Here is a 13,250-nt window from a genome sequence, read left to right as displayed (position 1 = left end):
ATCTTAATGCTGATTTGGTTGTGGGTGTTAGGTGCAGCTACTGAATACAGAGCCCACACATTTTCACATAGGTAGGTTTACTATTATTTAATTGTTTTCCAGTAGCGGAGTACTACTGTTTTACAGTAAGTTTGTCAGCACAAATTGAATAGACAAGAGGAAGGAAGAATTATAATAGCCTTTTTCAGATGGCGAACTGAGGTGCAGAGAATAAAGAAATCCATGGTAGAACTGGCAACCAAACCTGGAATGCCTGAGTCCCAGTCCAATGCCTTATTCCTTTCGCTCTAGACCCTCCTTCCTTCCTTCCTCGGGTTACCATTATACATTCTGATTGTATCTGCTGGCATCCAACCTTGCTAAACTTTTTTGGTCTTGTTCCTCTTTAAACTTTAGACCTGCGGCCAGGCTCTATAGCAGCTGACCATCTCATGCATAAAAATACAAGTCCCTGAGTGACACAGAGACACAATTGTGTAGGGAAGATTCAGTAGTAACCATTTTAGAGCATTTTTTAATTTTCTGAGCTAATTTTCTGAGCTAATTTTTCCCTAAAATCCCTAAATGAATTATCCTCAGAGGTTGCCATCCAAATGTACATGCTCATTTCTTTGTTATGGCATGAACTGTATTGCTAAAAAATCCATTTGTTCTTTGCTTGGACATCACTGACTACTTTGTCTCCATTATTACTCTGAATAGGGAAGATATATAACATGACTTAAGGGAATAAACTTGTCCTTTCATTGCAAAGTGCAAAAATATGGCAGTTTTGTGGGCCAACATGCAAGTGATCACTTAAACTATTTTTAAATTATCAAGTTAGTATGTTGGAAAAAACAAATACACAAAGAATTCTGTCCTACAATAGATAAACCCTCTGGAAAATCAGTTTACTTGATCCTTCTCCTTTTAACCCTGGGTATCCTAGATCTTAATAAAGTCAGTTCTCACCACATATGGCCTGACAAATTTGTTAGTCCCTAGGCACTCTGTAGTAAAATCCAGTCCTCCACCAACCAGCTGTTGGACTCCACCTGCTTTCCTGTGGTCCTGTGAAAGCTGTCCTTGCCAGGGACTTTGTTCTTTGTAACCCTGTTCAAATGCTGTATGCGGTGTCAGGTTGGCTTTTTTAACCCTTTATACTGAACTAATTTTCACAGCAGCCTCAGAAGATTATGTTGTCTTGAAACTATTAAATGAGAATACCATATGCCAAAGCTCAAACTATGTGCTGCTTTTAGTTCACACCCAAATCTCTGCTACCAGTGCCAGGCTGTTTCTTGCAGCCTGCTAGCTTCTTTGTTCTCTTATCCTTCTTAGAAATAATTGAACATTTTAATGTATTCCAGTAGACTTCATTAAGTTGTGTTGGTAAAGTCCCGAATCCACCTATTCAGTGGGCAATATTATGCTCCTTTTACACATGGGTAAATTGAAGCACAGAGTTTATAAAATTCCGAAGGTCCTATAATGGAGAGTTAGGAATAAAAACTGGAGGTTTCATTCCCTTCCCATCTTCTCATGTTGCCGTTCATACTTAAACAGAATGGACTTCCCCTTTAGCACCACAACACTGCAGGATTCCCTTTCAATATCAAACTATGTTGCTGAGTTTGATTGTGCTGTACACCCTCTCAGTGACCCCTTCATTTGTCAAAAACCTCATTTTCCTGTCAGTCACACTTCCATCTTGGGCCTCAATTCCACAGGGAAATCCCCACTGACTTCAGTAGGGCTCCACACAATTGCAGGACTGGGGCCTTGGTTTGTTACATTCCCCATCCCCCATTCAGACACACAGCCTATCCTGGAACTTACGTGGCTGCCATTTCTAAATATCTGGGCACTTATGAGAACAGTTTTTTCCTCAATGAAAGCATTTTAAATTGACACATTTTGAAATGTACTGTACATGAATCTTGTAAAAGTTTAATATTGCATGATGTCAAAGGAAAACAATTAGGTATGCAGAATTATTAAATCAAAGGGAATAGATTTGCTATCACAGTTAGAAGCATCCAACTTGTATATCGAATCAAGACAGGTCAGTTTCTCTGTATGTTTGTGTCTTTCAGCAATGTGGCATGTGTCTATATCAGGGGTCAGCAACCTTTCAGAAGCGGTGTGCCGAGTCTTCATTTATTCATTCTAATTTAAAGTTTCGTGTGCCAGTAATACAATTTAACGTTTTTAGAAGGTCTCTTTCTACAAGACTATAATATATAACTAAACTATTGTTGTATGTAAAGTAAATAAGATTTTTAGAATGTTTAAGAAGCTGCATTTAAAATTAAATTAAAATGCAGAGCCCCCTGGACCGGTGGCCAGGACCTGGGCAGTGTGAGTGCCACTGAAAATCAGCTCGCGTGCCGCCTTCGGCACGCGTGCCATAAGTTGCCTACCCCTGGTCTATATCCTGGATAGGGCTGGCTGGAAAACTAGAATTCTGTTTTGTGGAAAACATTGAAATTTGGGCATTTGTTTTCATTCATCATTGAAACTAAACTGAGACCTTTCAAAATTTTTATGAAGAACAGAGACCTCCCTGTTGTGCCACAAAGCCAATTGACTAAGACACTCACTCTGAATCCGGCAGAGCAAGGACTACAGCCTGGTTCTTACCCATGGGAGGACCCCCACCACAGGGCTAAGGTAGAGTCTCTCTCTCTCTCTCTCTCTCTCTCTCGTACATGCACTTTTTATTGAAAAATTCCTGACAAGCTTTAGTCCTGGAGAGGGAGAAAGATGCATTTTAATCTTTGAAACATTTATGATTGATAATTCACATATGAAATTACCTCTTTCCTGCTTAGAGAATATTGTTTTAGTAATTCCACCCAGGAAAAGAGACATGAACTTTCCCCAATTTTTGAACTTAGAAATTGATACCTGTTGGAAATCAAACAACTTTTTGTCTGCTGCCCCCCCCCCCACCCCCTTCTCTGAACAAGAGAGGAGGAAAAGAATGAAGCATTTGCTGCCCAGTACTCTAAGATGCCGAGTATCCTCAGGGAACATTGGGCCATATTCTGATCTGATGTAAATCATTGTAGCTACACTAAAATTAAATAGAAATCAGAAATGCCTGAGTTCTTAGATCAGTTCCTTTGCTGTTGCCATATATTAGATGAGACTTTAAATTGCTCTTCCTTCTAGGAGTGAGGATTGTAAACATCCCATGAAGGAGGTAGTGTCGCCTAATGGAGCAAGCACTGGACTAGAATATGGGAAGTTCCCAGATTTGTCTCTGATACGGTGGGTAACTTTTGACAAGTCTCTTAATCCCTAATTTGCCTGGAGAATGGTGGTGATAATATTGTAATCTTTGTAAAGTGCTTTGAGATCTACTGATGAAAAGTGCTATATATGAGAGAGAGAGAGATGGTATTATTATTATTTATTATAAAAGGCTTATCACACCTACTGAAGAATGTGAGGAATAACCACTGAGTCCCACCCACTGTTCCTTGGCCTATCACAGGTTTATGGGGGAAAAGATTTAGGGTGCCTTTGTATGTCTTCAGTGGAGGTAAAATGAATTATACCAGTTGGGGATCTGGTCCATTGGATGTAATGCAAATTGAGGAGGCTCAACACCACTCAGGATCAAGCCCTTAAAGTAGGGGAAGATGAAGTACTTTATTTCCCTCCCTCTTTACACTATATTTTTCTGAAAAGCTCTTTTTTTAACTCAAAACCTGAAACTTCCTTGTAGCCCATCAGTTTTGGTTTTGTCACTTTGACTTGCACAAATAATCTATCACAGTTTAAAGACAGAAGCATAGGGAAACACCTGCCTGCTAGAGACACTCTTATTATTCCTGATTAGGTTACCATCTCCTTGAGAGTATTTGCGTCTGGTGGCTAGCAGTAGATTTTAAACTTGGCAATAGTGTCCATTGTGAAAGACTGACCTATGGATGATTAATGAAGAAAAATTGTTGATATTCTCATCCACTCACTTTCTGACATCTTTCTTCCTTTAGCAAACAATTTATCACAGCAAGGAGCTCATGAATGGTCAACTCTGCTTTGTTCTGAATGCTAATGGTGTAATGGATACACTTTTTCCTTTAGCTTTTCAACATACAGAACTTGAGCCTGATTCAGAGCTGTTTCATGCCAGAGTAAGCCAGGAGTAACTTCATTGAAGTCAGTGGAATTCCACGGATTTTAAAGCTAAGTGAGAGAAGATTCCGGCCCATTGCCCTCAGCCAGGGACAATATGCTGTTTAATAAATCATCATATTAGCAACTGCAGTACACTTGGGAACAGCTTAACAACTGATGCTGCTGTCCAGAAATCCATTGCGGTTATTGATCAGGCTTAGCTCTCAAGGTTTTTGCAGCTCTGCAGCACAGGATCAGAAGAAATAGGAGTGTGTGTGGTTTCCATGAATTTACACACACATTTACAAAATATATTTTTATTAAATCTTTTCAAAATAATGTCACTAACATTTTCAAGTGGGTGCCTTAAACTTATGCAGCCTGTGTTTGCAAACATTTCCACTTGTGCATGCAAAACACCACATTTGCACAAATAGGCACATCTTTTCATATACGAGTGGGAGGTTACATGGGGCATTTATTCAACATTCAGGAGCTATTTCCCAGTTTGCATATGCCAAATATGGGATTTGTGCATGCAAAGCAGATGAACTTGGAAATATTGAAGCTACAATGAAGGGGATCTGTTAACGAGTTAGACCTCAATTCAGTGATATGCTATGCAACAAGAAAAATAAAAGGGACTAGGGTCATTAGATTGTTGTCCTTCTAAGAGACACATGTAGAGCAGATTCCCAATCACAATGCCCTAAAGAAGTGGTTCAGCTTAGATTTAAAGAAAATCTAAATTTGCATTGAAATAGATTATAGTGTAAACATAAAATATAACTTAACTTGAACCAAAACTGAAATAGTACATGATGATGGGGTTCCTTGTAGACTTCAGAGAATCAACATGGTTGAACTAGACTAGAGTCATAATGGTTCAACTAGACCACTGAAGAGATGAAATATAATTATCAATAAAGCACTGAGTTTATCACTTTAACATCCCCTATAGCATACCAAATAGGTATTTTGGGGAAAGATTGAACTAACTTTATCAGAAAATAGACCAAGGGAAAACTCCTTTTCCAATCTGGCAAAACTTTTATGTTCTGAAAATGGTCTTCACCTGTATATTGAAGTGGTAGGAGACCAGAGGGCTTGAGGGAAAGGATACTCATCATTGAGAACAGATCTTTGGAAACAGAAATTTATTTTGTTCCACAGAAGCACGGATCAGAGGAGAATCCTCACTCCGTTCTGTTACTATTGAGCTCACTGTGACAGTGTATGTAATAACACCTGTCTTTACAGAGAATTTGTCTTTCCATTTCCTTCCTCCCATTTGCTTTGTACCTAGTGCAATAGGCCCCTAAACAGGGATTTGAGAGAGGTGAGAAGAAGTTAAATTAAATACATTTTGCTCAAGATTTTCCAAGAAAAGAAAAACAAAGAAATAAGCATCCTGTATGCTACAAAGAAACTAGCAGAATTATTCCGTTTCATGCTTGATCTTGCTAGACTGTGGCTCAAACAGAAATGGGAAAAACCGTATCTGTCCTCCTCATCTGAAATTTCACACTTCATGACAGTACATTTGCTTATTTGTAATGAACCAGGTAGCTTATTCCAGGTGTTTGGTCAGCAACCCCCAAAGCTTTCCTACTACAGAGCCATTACTAATTCAAATGAGCCACCGTCAAAACCAATTATATGTCAAAAACTCAGAATAATGACATCCTGCAGACTTACAGGGATTCTGGAGGGAGTAAAGGAAAATCACCTAAACCATGTCAATATGCACTGACCATCTAGATACTCAATATAAAATCCTGCCTTGTTCTGACCTTGCACCCCAGAGGTTGTACCAAATGGATACAGAACGCTGCTTGGGAGAATGCTGTATAACAAGTGATTTTTAAATAAATGTGTTTGGAGCGGCCTAGCATGCAGCTGTTCTGGCAAAGTGGTCTGTATGCGTTCCCGGGAGATCCTAAACTCACAAGTACTTGGTCCTCTTATGGGTCAACAATAAAACTCCTCAGAAAATTAATGACTGAGTTCCCTATTTCTGACAGCCCTAATTAAAATTTCAGGAAGCTGGCACAGTCCATGTATTCCACCCATTGGTTCAATGATTTCTGGGCAAAGGGAGCAAACTAGATATGGTTAGTCGAAACAACGATAAAATCATACAAGACTGTAGCACTAGGACTCCATTCATGACATAGGGCAGGGGTCGGCAACCTCTGGCACGCGGCTCGCCAAGGTGCTTACCCTGGCGGGCCAGGCCAGTTTGTTTACCTGCCGCATCTGGAGGGTTCGGCTGATCGCAGCTCCCATTGGCTGCGGTTCAACACTCCAAGCCAATGGGGGCTGCAGGAAGCGGCGCAGGCCGAGGGATGTGCTGGCTGCAGCTTCCCACCGCCCCCATTGGCCTGAAGCGGTGAACCGCTGCCAGTGGGAGCTGCAATCAGCCGAACCCTCCGGACGTGGCAGGTAAACAAACTGGCCCGACCCACCAGGGTGCTTACCCTGGCGAGCCGCATGTCAGAGGTTGCCGACCCCTGATATAGGGTTACTCAAGATAATGCAGAGCCCCAAGCATAAGCCTTATTCTAAAGCCAAAGCACCATGCTAAGCTCAGTAGACATTTATATACATGGTAGAAGAACATACCTTAATTCAAAGCACCCTATGTTGTGTATGAAACAGTCGGGTTTCCATATATCTGTTATAATATCCTGCATCAATAGAAATATATGAAAATAGTGCTTAACGACCACAATTATAATGATCTTCCCTTCTAAACTCTGAAAATGGCCTTCCAAAAATTAAAGACAAGTAAATCAGAGTACAATAGTTGGCTTACCCTGTCATATAAATGTTACTAGTGATTTTTGTCATCTGTCTTCCTTTTCTCTCTTTTCCCCCTCCTCACTCCCTTCTGTTAGCATTGTATTAGAGATTTGCTCTGGGGGGCAGTGCTCAACTCATGTGGGATGAGGATTGGGGCACTGTGATTGGATTAAAAGACAAACCAGGACTAGGGTTCAACATTGTGAGCTATTGTCATGAGACGAAAAAGTTGCCTGTGAGACTGCCATGTTCTCTTGCAGCATACATATGATGAAGTGTGTTCTAGCCCACGAAAGCTTATGCCCAAATAAATTTGTTAGTCTCTAAGATGCCACAAGGACTCCTCATTTTTTTCCCCATCGGTGTGTGTTCCTCATGCAGCAAGAATTGTAAAATTGATATTAAATGTACTTATCTTCTATGATTCTATGATTAAAATTAGGGTTGGAAGAGACTCAGGAGGTCATCTAGTCCAACCCCCTTCTCAAAGCAGGACCAACACCAACTAAATCATCCCAGCCAGTGCTTTGTCAAGCTGGGCCTTAAAAGCCTCTAAGGATGGAGATTCCACCACCTCCCTAGGTAACGTATTCCAGTACTTCACCACCCTTCTAGTGAAATAGTGTTTCCTAATATCCAACCTAGACCTCCCCCGCTGCAACTTGAGACCATTGCTCCTTGTTCTGTCATCTGCCACCACTGAGAACAGCCTAGCTTCATCCTCTTTGGAATCCCCCTTCAGGTAGTTGAAGGCTGCTATCAAATCCCCCCTCATTCTTCTCTTCTGCAGACTAAATAAGCCCAGTTCCCGCAGCCTCTTCTCATAAGTCATGTGCCCCAGCCCCGTAATCATTTTCATTACCCTCCACTGGACTCTCTCCAATTTGTCCACATACTTTCTGTAGTGGGGGGCCCAAAACTGGACACAATACTCCAGGTGTGGCCTCACTAGTGCCGAATAGAGAGGAATAATCACTTCCCTCGATCTGCTGCCAATGCTCCTACAAATGCAGCCCAATATGCTTTTAGCCTTCTTGGCAACAAGAGCACACTGTTGACTCATATCCAGCTTCTCATCCCCTGTAAACCCCAGGTCCTTTTCTGCAGAACTGACGCTTAGCCAGTTGGTCCCCAACCTGTAGCAGTGCACGGGATTCTTCCATCCTAAGTGCAGGACTCTGGACTTGTCCTTGTTGAACCTCATCAGCTTTCTTTTGGCCTAATCCTCCAATTTGTCTAGATCACTCTGGACCCTAGCCCTACCTTCCAGTGTACCTACCTCTGCCCCCAGCATAGTGTCATCCACGAATTTGCTGAGGATGCAATCCATCATGCAGATCATTAATGAAGATGTTGAACAAAATTGGCCACGGGACCAACCACTGGGACACTCCGCTTGATATTGGCTGCCAACTAGACATCGAGTCATTGATCACTACCCACTGAGTCTGACAATCTAGCCAGCTTTCTATCCACCTTATAGTCCATTCACCAATCCATACTTCTTTAACTTGCTGGCAAGTATACTGTAGGAGACCGTATCAAAAGCTTTGCTAAAGTCAAGGTATGTCACATCCACCGCTTTCCCCATATGCAGAGCCAGTTATCTCATCATAGAAGGCAATCAGTTTGGTCAGGTATGACTTGCTCTTGGTGAATCCATGTTGATTGTTCCTGATCACCTTCCTCTCCTCCAAGTGCTTTAAAATGGATTCCTTGGGGACCTGCTCCATGATTTTTCCAGGGACTGAGGTGAGATTGACCGGTCTCTAGTTCCCTGCATTATCCTTCTTCCCTTTTTTAAAGATGGGCACTACATTAGCCTTTTCCAAATCGTCCGGGACCTCCCCCGGTCGCCACAAGTTTTCAGAGGTAATGGCCAATGGCTCTGCAGTCACATCAGCCAACTCCCTCAGCACCCTCAGCTGCATTAGATCCGGACCCATGGATTTGTGCATGTCCAGCTTTTCTAAATAGTCCTTAACCTGTACTTTCACCACTGAGGGCTGCTCACCTCCTGCCCAGTGCAGCAATCTGGGAGCTGACCTTGACTGTGAAGACCAAGGCAAAAAAAGCATTGAGTACTTCAGCTTTTTCCACATCATCTGTCACTAGGTTGCCTCCCCCATTCAGTAAGGGCCCCATACTTTCCGTGACCACCTTCTTGTTGCTAACATACCTGTAGAAACCCTTCCTGTTACCCTTCACATCCCTTGCTAGCTGCAACTCCAATTGTGCTTTGACCTTCCTGATTACACCCCTGCATGCTTGTGTAATATCTTTATACTCCTCCCTAGTCATCTGTCCAAGCTTCCACTTCTTTTAAGCTTCCTTTTTGTGTTTAAGCTCACAGAAGATTTCTCTGTTAAGCCAAGCTGGTTGCCTGCCATATTTGCTATTCTTTCTGCACATTGGGATGGTTTGTTCCTGCACCCTCAATAAAGCTTCTTTAAAATACAGCCAGCTGTCCTGGACTCCTTTACCCCTCAGATTAGCCTCCCAGGGGATCCTGCCCATCAGTCCCCTGAGGGCGTCAGAGTCTGCTTTTCTGAAGTCCAGGGTCCATATTGTGCTGTTCTCCTTTCTTCCTTTTGTCAGGATCCTGAACTTGACTATCTCATGCTCACTGCTGCCCAGGTTGCACCCACTTCTGCTTTCCCTACCAATTCTTCCTTGTTTGTGAGCAGCAAGTCAAGAGGAGCATGGCCCCTAGTTGGTTCCTCCAGCACTTGCACCAGGAAGTTGACCCCAGCACTCTCCAAAAACTTCCTGGATTGTCTGTGCCTTGCTGTATTGCTGTCCCAGCAGATGTCAGGGTGATTGAAGTCCCCCATGAGAACCAGGGCCTGTGATCTGGAAAGTTCTGTTAGTTGTCCGAAGCCTCGTCTACGTCATCCTCCTGGTCCGGTGGTCTTAGCACATGCCCACCACAACATCACCCTTTTTGCTCACACTTCTAAACTTAATCCAGAGACTCTCAGGTTTTTCTGCAGTTTCATACTGGAGCTCTGAGCAGTCATACTGCTCTCTTACATACAATGCAACTCCCCCACCTTTTCTGCCCTGCCTGTCCTTCCTGAACAGTTTATACCATCCATGACAGTGCTCCAGTCATGTGAGTTACACCACCAAGTCCCTGTTATTCCAATCACATCATAGTTCCTTGACTGTCTCAGGACTTACTTCCAATTCTTCCCGCTTGTTTCCCAGGCTTCTTGCGTTTGTGTATAATGTATAATATTTCATTTGTAGGTTGATTTTCCCCCCGCCCCACTTGGTATGGTTCTGCTGTTTGTATGCAGGTATAACTTCTATTACAATTACTGGGAGTTGTGTGCAGGCTCCAATGTTAGCCAAATGGATGCCTGAAAATGTAGCGTTAAGCAAAGAAAACACTGAGCTAGTACTGGTATTTTTCTTCTGCATAGTGTTGCTTTGGCTTTTTCTTTTATTTTCTGGGGAGAAAAAAGTGTTCTTGGCACCAAATGCTTTGTTTTACAAAAGCAAACTGTTGGTTTTTTTTTTTAACAAGGGCTCTGCTTCATCTTTATATAGTTCCATTATATGCCTGCAAAAATGTAGAGTGCTTGTCAGCGTAGGATTTTCACATTCCATTTTCTAAATGTATAGTTCAAGCTAACATACAGTATGGAAACCCAGCTGCCTCTGTCAGCCTGTCCTTCAGCAATGGGCTAGACGGTTTGAGAAAACAAAGCCTGTTTCAAATTTATATTTGTGATGTGGGAGGAAAGGTGATGGTCAGAGATGATGTGGAGGGATAAGATTGATAGATAAGAAACATGAAAAAATCACAAGCATAACAAAACAATCCATATGACTACTTATTAATTTGTATGGAGAAAAAAAAAACGCTCCTCTGCCTAAAACTGGGAATCTGATGTACAGAACAAGCAACAGATACAAGGAAATACTCCCTTTTACACAATTTGGGGCCAAATTTAGACTGGGTCTAATTAGCTGCATGTAACACCAGATCTGAATTTGGCCCTTTTTCTTTAATGGAACTGCAGTACTTTTGCTGACATACAGAGATGTAACCTGTAACCTAATGTATGTAGGGTACAGTGTGACCTGGTTATAGTGAATGCAGATCCATTTTCAGTGAGTTAGACTGTGTCCCAGAGTATTTTTAATGCATAGAAGTGTGCAACCTGCTATTCTGACTATAGTCAATTTCCTCATACGAGGTCTAATCCCCAAACCTGTGGAAACTCTTCCATTGACTTCAATAAACTACAATCAGGACCATAGTGAAGTTAGTCCGTCAAATGTGTGTGATGAATTTAAACTGAAGGACCAGCTGTACTAACTCTTAAACCAAATAAATTAATCCCTGCTTCTTATAGCGTTCTATCCATGGGTTGTACTATGCCATTGTTGTTATCTTTATATAATTTATTGTTTAACCACTGATACAAAAAAGAAATTGTGTTTTGTTCATAATTATATTCTCATAATGATGTTCTAGGAATAAATTTAAACTTGTCACGAAGATGTCAGCAATGTGGTTCCCCATCTGTCAGTTAAATCAAATCAACTGAAAGACTTCTTGAGTAATTTCCCTTTAAGTCAACTGCACTCTCTGATTTAACATTCCTATAATGACCACGTTAAAAAAAAATAAAAAAATAAAAATAAAATAAAGCCCTTCAGCAGTTCTAGAATGAAAATCCCAGCATTTTAAAGTATCACCAACACCACAATGGATATGGTTGCTCTCTTCCAATGACCTCTGAAGTCATTTGAACTCACAAATAATAGCAATGTGTGCCAAGCAGTGGTATATGTTAGCCTTCTGCAGGCTGTGAGAAAATAGAACAAGGATAAGTTTAAGAGATGACAAAGTGGGAGGTAGAAACCAGAGAAGGGGGAAGGGAGGACAGAATGGGTATGGGAGAATGTGAGAAGTGGATCTGTATTGCACATGATAACTTTAGACTGCATTCCAACTCCTTCTTTAGATCCTGTGCAAGATTTTTTTCAGTAGATTGGTTTGTCCTGTAGATGGGTCAGATCCTGGCAACCCTCACACAAGTAATTTCCTTGAAGTCATTGGTGCTACTTTCCTTTGTTTTAAGCACTTTGAGACTAACAACTAAGTGTCACAGGGGCTCAGTTCTCAAGTGCTCAGCACTCTGCAAGATGAATTCCGAGTGGAGATCAGTTGGAGCTGAGAAAAGTCAGCAACTCAAGGAGCACACAGCACCTTGGAGGTTCAAGCCCTACGGATCTGATTCATAGTCCAATAACTCAATGGAAAGATACCCATTTGCTTTGGATCAGGCTCTATAAGACATAAATAGTTAGAAGTAGTATTACTCAATTGAAAAAGGATGTTCTGTTATCATGTAGATGATATTTCAATCCTGTGTTGGCTTCAGAAACCTTTATATTTGGTCACATCTCCTTACTTGTGTATTGTCTTTACATAGGGGCAGCTGCTGAGCCAGTATTATTTAATTATAATAGAAGAGAATATTACCTTTTTATTTTGTTGTTATATGGACTGGAGGTTTAGAATTCATAGCACCTCATCCTCCATATGCCTGCCGTAGGCATTATTTCTAGACCATTTTATTCACAGAAGAACCTGAGTGGTAAAACAGACCGCATAGCTGAGAGTGAGGTCAAATGTATGACCTTGTTCAGAACCCAGGCAAGAGCAATGAGTGGAATGAAATAAAATCTGTTTCACTATAATATATGCATGATTTGGGGATTCTTATTGGAACTGAAGGGTATTACCAAGAACTGAACGACTTTGATTTAATTGACTAAAACAGGAGAACAATAATACTAACATTTTTACTGGCAAATCTAAATAAATCCCTAGCATATATTCTGAAGCGGGGGTAGAAGGAGGGGGAGACAATTTTTGTGTATTATGGGGGTTAAAGCAATAAATTAACTTAAGATAATAAAAATGAAAAGGGAAGTGTTGTAGCATGTACCATGGATAGAGCAATGTGAAGAAGGCTTTTGTTGTTGTTCTTGGATTTTTTTTTTCAGGGGGAGTAGGAGTTGGAGCTATTACAGCTGGTCCCTCAGTTTTAATTCATAACACTAACGGAAATGTCTTTACAACATTAAAATACATGAGGCATTAGGTTTTAAACATATTCATTTTCAAGAACAGGCAGGGCTTCATAAACGAGTGCCCTGTATGTCCTTGCTTCCCTTCACCCTGTTTTTCACTGGGAGATCCTGAACCCTTTCATCACAAGTGTATGCTCTTGCAACCCCCTTTCAGACATATAAAACAGGAGAACACACTAGGGGGAAAGAGGAATTTCTTTAGATTCCCTTGCATT

Source organism: Chrysemys picta, chromosome 1 (assembly GCF_011386835.1).
Source record: "Chrysemys picta bellii isolate R12L10 chromosome 1, ASM1138683v2, whole genome shotgun sequence".
In the NCBI taxonomy this organism is placed as follows: Eukaryota; Metazoa; Chordata; order Testudines; family Emydidae; genus Chrysemys; species Chrysemys picta.
The sequence above is the reverse complement of the archived record's forward strand: the minus strand, read 5'-3'. Positions refer to the sequence as shown.